Source organism: Canis lupus, chromosome 8, assembly GCF_048164855.1.
Source record: "Canis lupus baileyi chromosome 8, mCanLup2.hap1, whole genome shotgun sequence".
Classification (NCBI taxonomy): domain Eukaryota; kingdom Metazoa; phylum Chordata; class Mammalia; order Carnivora; family Canidae; genus Canis; species Canis lupus.
This window is the reverse complement of record NC_132845.1, coordinates 23,834,798-23,843,151: the sequence shown is the minus strand read 5'-3', so window position 1 is coordinate 23,843,151 and position 8,354 is coordinate 23,834,798. Positions and strand designations below refer to the sequence as shown.

The window sequence follows — 8,354 nt, the reverse complement described above, 5'->3', positions numbered from 1 at the left end:
ATGCTACCAGCTTTAAAGATGGAGGAAGGGGCTATAAGACAAGGAAGCAGCAGGCCCCTTGCAACTGGAAAAGTCAAAGAAATAGGTTCCTGTCTAGAGCCCATGAAGGTTTCATGGTCTGGTTTGAAACTCATTTTGGAAACTCACCTCTAGAATCGTAGGATAATGGTAAGTGTTTGTTGTATTAAGCCATTAGGTTTATGGTAATTTGTTAGAGCAGCAATAAGAAATTAAGAGAAGAGAAAGTTTTCCCTGGTAACCCCTAGGCTTGTTGTACTAAAGACAAAGCCAAAAAAAAATGTTTAAAAACCAAACATTTATTTTAAGATTGTTATGATTCTAATTAACTTTAAAGATATGCTATGTACTCAATACCACTTTTCAGTGAATGGATAAATAAAGGAATCAAAATAGTTTCAATTATACAAAGACAGACCAGATTGTGTTTAACAGTAATGCTTTAAGGGCAAAGACCTTTAATAACATGTCTCCAGTACATCGCACAGTGGCTTGCCTAAAACAAGCCTTGTCTAAACATTCTTTTACTTAATTAATCAACAACAAAGAAGATCCTAGGAACACTGCATAACCACTGGGATGGAAAGAAGGCAAGAAAAGGGTGCCGAGTAAGTTCTTCCTTACAGTATGCCAATATCCCTACGATGCTCACCCACTGAGATGATCAGAGTTTACAGAATGTGGCAAGTTTCCTTTGGGGTAACTTTACTTCTTTGGATCACTCCTGATACCTAATTAACAGCCAGACACTTCCTTATAAATAGCCATGTTTTTGGCACATTAGGGCATTTCCCCTCTCAGGACTGGAGACAGATGTTCAAAGGATGATCCTAGCTGACAAAGCAACATCTGGCATTTAGCATCTTGCTGTGACTGATTGTCTGATATATCACCCCAAAGTGAGGAGCAGCAGAGTCCTAGAATGTGAAATGGATCATGCAGTGCCAATGCTTCACTGAATGTGGAGACTTTGTGTGTTAAAGCAGAGGGGAGAAAGAAAAAAAAAGTTGTAGCAAAAGATGATCAATTTCATAACTCCAGAAACCAAACCTAAATAAACATCGGAGAGATTACATGGGAGCCATTTGAGCGACACAGAAAATGCAGAAGGCTTGCATAAAAATATGCTATTATCTGGGGTTGTTATTCCTAAAGCCAGACAGTAGTCTGGCTATTTGGCTACGATCAAAACCATATGTTTTGCGATTCAAGAGGCAAAAGGTCTGTATCCCAGTAGAGTTACTCACACGTGATGTTAAAAAGAGATGTAATCTTGGGTAAAGTACTTCATCTGTAAGTGTCCAAATATGCAAAAGTGGGTTCATGGCTACCTTATAAGAGGTTCATGAGAATTTTTTGAAATTATTTATGAAGTGCTAGCATAGCATCTAGCATAGTTATGTTCTTAAATGATGAACATTTATTGATCAGTTGCCATGTGGTGGGTTACCTACATTCCTGAAGGTAACAGGGTGGTGGCTCCAAGCACAGGCTTCCTGGGTTTATATCCCAGCTCTACCATTGACTTCATACATAATCTTGGGAAAGTTACTTAACTTCTATGTGGTTCAGCATCCCCATCTCTAAAAGGAGATAGTATTCTATCAACTTCACAATTTGTGGTCAGAAATAAATAAGTAGAGGGGCACCTGGGTGGTTCAGTCAGTTGAGTATCTGACTCTTTGTTTCAGCTCAGGTCCTGAGCTCATGGGCCAGGGGACTGAGCCTCACATTGGGCTCCACGTTCAGTGGTGCGTCTGAGGATTCTCTTCCTCTACCCTTTCTCTTGTGCGTGTTTGCATGAGCACTCATTCTCTCTCTAAAATAAATAAATAAATCTTTTTAAAAAAGAAATAAATAAGCAGATATGTTCAATGAACTCAGAAGCAGTGCCTGGCACATGATAAGCATCCATAAATATTAACTAATGTTATTATCGTCCCTTTAAGTTTTGCAACCCTTTGATGTAAATGCTGTTATTGGACCCATTTGGTCAACAAAGAAGCTGAGTCAAAACAATCTAAGTGAACTGTGGATCCAGGATTCAAGCATAGGTAGTCTTACAATTGCTACAAAATTGGATTAAATTAAATGATTCTGGAAGCCAGAACTCACCAAATCTTTTTTGACCTTTCATCCACTCCTTCCAAAATGACTGGCTTTATGACTTTGGCAAATTTCTTAAACACTCCGTACCACATTTCTATAATGGGGAAAAAATTGATGCCTCATCAGGTGATGAGGATTTAATAAGATAATGCAAAAAATTCTGTATCATAGAGCTTGGCAGATAGAAAGCCCTCAAAATACGCTAGCTCCCACAGTATCAGTCGTAAAAGTGCTGAAGACTAGCAGTCATTTAGTGCTGTGCCGCCTTTAGAAAAAAAAATGCAACTAAGTATTAATTCTCAGTGCTTATACAGGACATTTTCCTCATCCCGTGACATTGTCCTAGGACTTTTTTGTCGTAGCAGTCTGACTAGGGCCCTGGAAAAACACCTGGCCGTGGGAAACAGTCTTTGTGTCTTGCAATGACGGGCAATACCTGGGCTTTTTCTAAAGCTTACTCTGGACTGGGTTTGATGATAAGCAAAGCGCCGGCTGGCCAATGCAGCAATAACTGCAGCTGCTGGCAACCAAGTGACTTTACTGGCCCTGGAGTATTTGCTAATGTAGACCTGGCGGGCGGATCTAAACAGTTGTGGGTGACATCATGGCACTGGGATACTGGTTGGAAAAGGAAAATCGTTCAAGGTTAAGCACAGGGTGAGAACTATCAGTGATAAAGCAGTACCACTTCCATGGGGGCAAATTGTATTCTCTGAATCATTAGTATAACTCTTGTACTTTTCACACAGTGTCTAAAATGATGGTGGGATAATTGATTTTGCATTAGCGATTCGAGCATAGTATGTAAGAAATATTACAAGCCTGCTCCCTAGTTGCTTGCCAAAGCAACCTTAAGAAACTGATAAGAAAACCTATTCTTTTTTTTTTTTAAGCACAATGAAGGCCCTCTATAGCCCAGATGCTGCGAAACAGGACCCTCCTCTTCTCACAGGTGGGAGGTGCCTCTATCAACTCTGAGCTGTTGGCCATGTCCCGTCAAGGATTTACTGGATTTGTTAGGTTTGGGGGTGGAATACCGAAAACCTGGCAGGTGAGGGTGTATCTAAGTAAACACAACCTTAGCTAAAATAGAGTTCTGTTGTATCTGTGTGACAGTTCCCCAGGCAAGTGTCCAGAGAGACCCTTGCAAATTGTGAGAAATGGACACTCTGAGAGGTCCCTTTCCACTCTCAGAGTCACTTTAGAATTTGGGAGGCATAATGGTTGGAAGCTCACTACTCTCCAGCTTGTCACATTTGCCCCTAAGGGCCCAAATTTCCAAGCCACCAGTATTCCCTGCAAGATGGGGGCTCTTGACGTGTCCTACGTGAATGCTGTGGTAGAAACGCCTTGCTTGGGGTCCAGGCTTCCTTAGAGCATCTTCCTTCATGGAGTCCAAAGCCTTCATGACCCAAAGAAGCCCCCCCACCAACCCCTGGCCTGATCTCTGCCTTTGCCATTTCTCAGAGATAGTTTCTTCTGCATTTTTCACCATAGGGGTAGGGGTGGGAGGGTAGAGCCATCACAGGAATTGATAAGTTGAAATTTTTCCTAAAGCAAACCTCTGAAAATGTCTCATGTTGGGAGACTTGCCACCTCTGGGAGCAACCTATTCCATCACTGACTCCTATGACTGTGTTTAAAGTTGAGTCCCTGTCTTTTACCCATTGGTCTCCATTGAACCCTCAGCAGCACACTGACAATGTCCAGCATCAGAATATTCATCCAGAGTCCTACATAGTAATGACTGCTGACGGGACCACATTCGTGGGGTCCTGAGGCTGCACTTGGAGCTTAGTTAATCATTGACATCTGACAGGAAACATGGCAGCACCAGGAGGGGTTGTCAAAGCTTGATGAATCCATCTTCTAAATGAGAACCCTTAAAAAATTTGGAGCCCTTTGAATTTTCATTTTTTCAGGCCAAACACCACCAGCTCCTTCAGGAATATACTTGGTAACCCAAGTTTTAAGTTCTCTCACAACATTGTTTTCTTTCTTCTTAGCAATCGTCACCCTTCCCATCTCTCTCTTAAAATACAGGGCCCGGAACTGATTACAGAAATATGAAGATGATTATGTGGGAAGCGCTGGACAGTGAATCTTCATCTCCAAAGATGATTCAGCAAAAGGAAATGGCTGTAGGAAGACAGCAGATGTTTTATTTGGGTAAAATGAAGGAGTTGACTACACTAATGCCGACAAATTTTTTCTCTTCCAGGCAGACTGCTAACCCCTTTAGTCAGGGTTGGGTGCTCCTTCCACACTCCCACCACACCCTGTGGATGTCCCTATCAAAGCACTTTCCACCTGCTTTAAATGTCTACTGAGCTGCCTTCTCTTCAACTTGATTGCTGATGCCCAAAACACCGGGTTATGGGACTGTAGTTTGCCTTTGTAACAATGCCTGGCACCAAGGAGGGGTGCAAAAATATGTATTGATGGAAACGAATAAATCGAGTGATAAAACACTGGAATGAAAATCTGTGGAAAACCAGGGAAGGCCTCCTAGGCATTCATGGAAGGCATGAAAGTATGTGTCCCTTGGGATTCTCCTTCCACTCATTTACTCATCATTTATGACGTTTAAGACAGCTCTGCCCCAGGCATCCCTACAGAGGGTGGAGTCACATCTCTGATACCAGTAATGAGACCAAATAGGAAGGATACACAAAATCTCTACTGACTTCCAGTCATCTGATAAAGACCTTCAGTAGCTAACACCCTTATAGACTAGAATTTCTACAGTGGCCAAGGGATTTACAATGATGTGACTAGAATAGAAACTGAAGAGGCAAGTATGGAGGAGGTCTTCAGAGAATGGCTCTCAGGTTATAGGAACATGGTCTAAGAGGCTAATGTAAGGGGTGGGGCTGGGCTTGCTTCTGAGTACCCTCGGCTTCCCTTCTGTGCTGTCTGTAGACAGGCAGATAGAGCCACAGGGCATGACCACATCCCAGAAGCACTTTGAAAGACATAGGGACTGAGGAGTGCAGTGATAAAGGAAACCAGAAATCTAGAGACAAGGAAAAGTTAACCCATGAAGGAACCATCTCAACTAATCTGCTACTAGGCTCTGTTTTCAGAGGTGACATCATTGACAGTGCTTAAAAGCAGAATAAGGCCAGATTTGCCAAGGGACATGTGTGGGCTTCCAAGCCTTCGAATCCCTCCTCAGCCACACCCAAAAATAAACTTCAGGAGAAAATTTTACTTGGCATAATTGGATATCTTTGTCCTGCTTACCTAAACTATCACAAGCGATTGTGTTAAAATAACAAAAAGTGAGTGTTGTTTTACGAGCAAAAAAAATATATATATATAGTTTAGAAATTCCAATTTGGTAAATATCTTTTTCCCCCAGTCTCCTAAATTCCTTTTTGTAAAAAGCAAATTAAACCTATTTGAGGTAGGGCTTGAATGCTATTCAGTTCTGTTGGGGGCCTTTACTCTTGGCTGCAGCTACAAAAGAAGATTCACGGTAAAGGGACCTGTGGGGGTGGCTTCCATTTACCCCCATGTTTTCATAAATGGAAGCAGCCAGGCAAAGAGCACAGCTGTCATCATTTCCCACACAGGCACCGAGAGCTTGGGAGCTCCTTGAGCAAGGGCCAATATGACAGGCAGGTTTCCTCGCATAGCAAATCTAAAATTTTATTAGCAACAATTTGGACTGTTCAGGCAGGCTCAACGTGTTGTGTATATGTATAAAAATAGATCTGTTCGCTCTTCCTGCATTTGCCCTGGCTCTTTCGCATTTCTGAAACCAACCTGTAATAGGCTCCCACTGTTCCCTAATATTTGCAATGGTCAGTGATCAAAAGAAGATTGGAGCTGACCAGATGTAAAATGAAAGATTCACCAGATAGACCAGAATGAAAGACTCACCTGGAGCGGAAATCTGAAAGGTTTGTTTATTTAGTCTTTCTCCCGCGTGCATCTTTGTGTTGCAGAAGATTCCAACTGGAGTGGAAATGCCAGGTTGCTGGGAGAAGGTTGTCCTTGTAATGTGTCTTGGCCAATTGGAAATTGGCAGCACTTGGGCTCTCTTGAGAACATTTTCTTGCCAAGCTTCTAGGACATTTCCCAAGACCAAGTGGATTGGCCAATTGAACAACATTTCACTAAGCACACAAACTTTTCATAGTGTAATCCAGACTTTTCAGAACTCTTAGTTGTTAGCAAAGTAGACAAAAATAATAGAGCTTTTCTCCTCCCTACTTAGGTTCTTCCAAATAGCACCATCATAGTCTCCCAAAGAGTGAGAAATAACAAATTTGCTCTAAAGGCTAATTAAGAGATATCCCCACATTTAGAGGAAAAACAAAAATGCAGATGAAACCACTTTGAACAGGTTAGCCAAAAATTCAATTGTGGTTCTTATAAGAACTTAACCTTTTGTTCAGGATCAGTTATAACATCATTAACTTTATCCAAAGAAATATATTTATCCTGGGTACAGAATAGAAAAGGTCAGGTACGAGATTCCAAAACTTTAAAAGAGAAAGATATATCTCTAAATTACTAAGTGAATTCAACCTTTTGAAAAAACATTTTATATTCATTAAGAACCTTTTCACTGTGGGGGGAAAATTACAAAATCCACCAACAGTGAGAATTATGTGTTTGTTTCACTGAAACTCCTCTAAAATGATGGTGTCGATTCATGTGTAATTGTGAAACACCCTCAAAAAAATATCCTACAGCCTGTGTTGGGGGGGGGGGTCGTTAAATAAATTAGATTAATTGTGATTTTACAAATGCAATGGTAAATTAAATAAGGTATCAAAAACAAATCCAATCACAGCTGTTTAGAAGGATTTTTGGCTTAAAAACTTCACTTAACACCAAATAATATAATCAGGCAATTACCAAGTGATAACTGAGTGATGATGATGGCATCAAAGCAAAAGGGCAAGAGTCTTAAATCCCAGGAAAGTCCCTCATGGTCAGATCACAATAAACCAAAGACGATATATATATATATATTTTTCCTGATAGCTTTTCAGCAAATGGAGTTTTAGCCCATGATCAAAATCTGCATGAGGCACAGTGGGCATAGCACCCAGGACCTGTGGTACTTTTAAGGGTCTAGGACAATGTTTTCATTTATTTTAGAAGCACAGGGAAAAATAAACTTTTAGATCAAAGACAATGTTTTAATATATAATATTATCACATTCATCTAGATACCATGGCAGCCCTAAAATAAAATTTTTACTTTTAATTTTAATGGAGCAAAAGGTCCACTAAGGCAGAAGCAGCTAGATCCTATGAATTGATTATGTGGCCCTGCCTAGACCCTTCCCATAGGACCATAAAGTGAGTAGCTGCCACAAGGTGAGTGGCAGGAGCCAGCTGGGTGTCAGAGGGAAGAAGGGAAAAGCGGGGTGGGGGGTGGGGGTGTGGATTGGGGTGTGTTCATCGGACCAAGGGGCTGGTAAGGTTGAGGCTGTAGGCCACACAAAGAGCTCTGTTTCCCACAGGATAGCAAAGCTGAAGTTATATGAATAATCTCAGCAGCTCTCTCTCTGCTCTCTTCACCACTGTATACCAAGTTCAGAAATGACACCTGACTCAGAATAGCTACTAAAATTTGAGAACATATAAATGATTCCAGGATGTGATTTGGAAACTATCAGCGGAAACAGGACAGAGATATGTCCCGACCATGCAGTTCTTTACCCCATTTCTGTAACTACTGGCACCAGCCCATACCAATTCCTCAGTGATATGCTTACTTCTTTGATGTCTATCTATATCCATCCTTTCTCTCGTTAAGAATAAATTCCCACTGAGAGAGCAGAGGTCTCAGTTTAAGGCTTGACTCCTTCACTAACCAGCACTCTAACTTTGAGAAAGTTCTCTACCCTCTCTAAACCTCAGTTGCCTCCTGAATAACATCGATATCTGTTTTTACATCAGGCGGTCATGAGATAATAACGTATGTCATGTCCTAGCCTGACAAGTGTTACATGGTCAGGTTCTAAAGATATGGCTTCCTTTTGTGTTAAATATATATTACCTAGCACATAACCACACTTAGTAATATTCTTTGCTAACGCTCCTGAAATCTCCTCCCAAATATTTGCAGTTAATTCATTTTCCACACAACTCTTAAAAAAAGGCATTGCTAAGTTTAAGAGTCAGGATGAATGGAAGCCAGACAGCTGCTTGGTAACACAACTTATAGTGAACCCCAAACATCCCTGGAGGGGTGATGAGAT

The 8,354-nt window shown here is 41.2% G+C and overlaps 1 long non-coding RNA gene across 1 annotated transcript; it reads right to left on the bottom strand.

The window, feature by feature from the left end:
* Positions 1-440: 440 nt before the first annotated feature.
* LOC140637562 (uncharacterized) lies at positions 441-6,152 on the bottom strand. Its single transcript, XR_012034649.1, has 2 exons — positions 6,016-6,152; positions 441-4,266 (listed from the first exon to the last, which is right to left on the bottom strand). It is a non-coding gene; the product is annotated as an uncharacterized lncRNA (long non-coding RNA).
* Between the last annotated feature and the right edge of the window lie 2,202 nt (positions 6,153-8,354).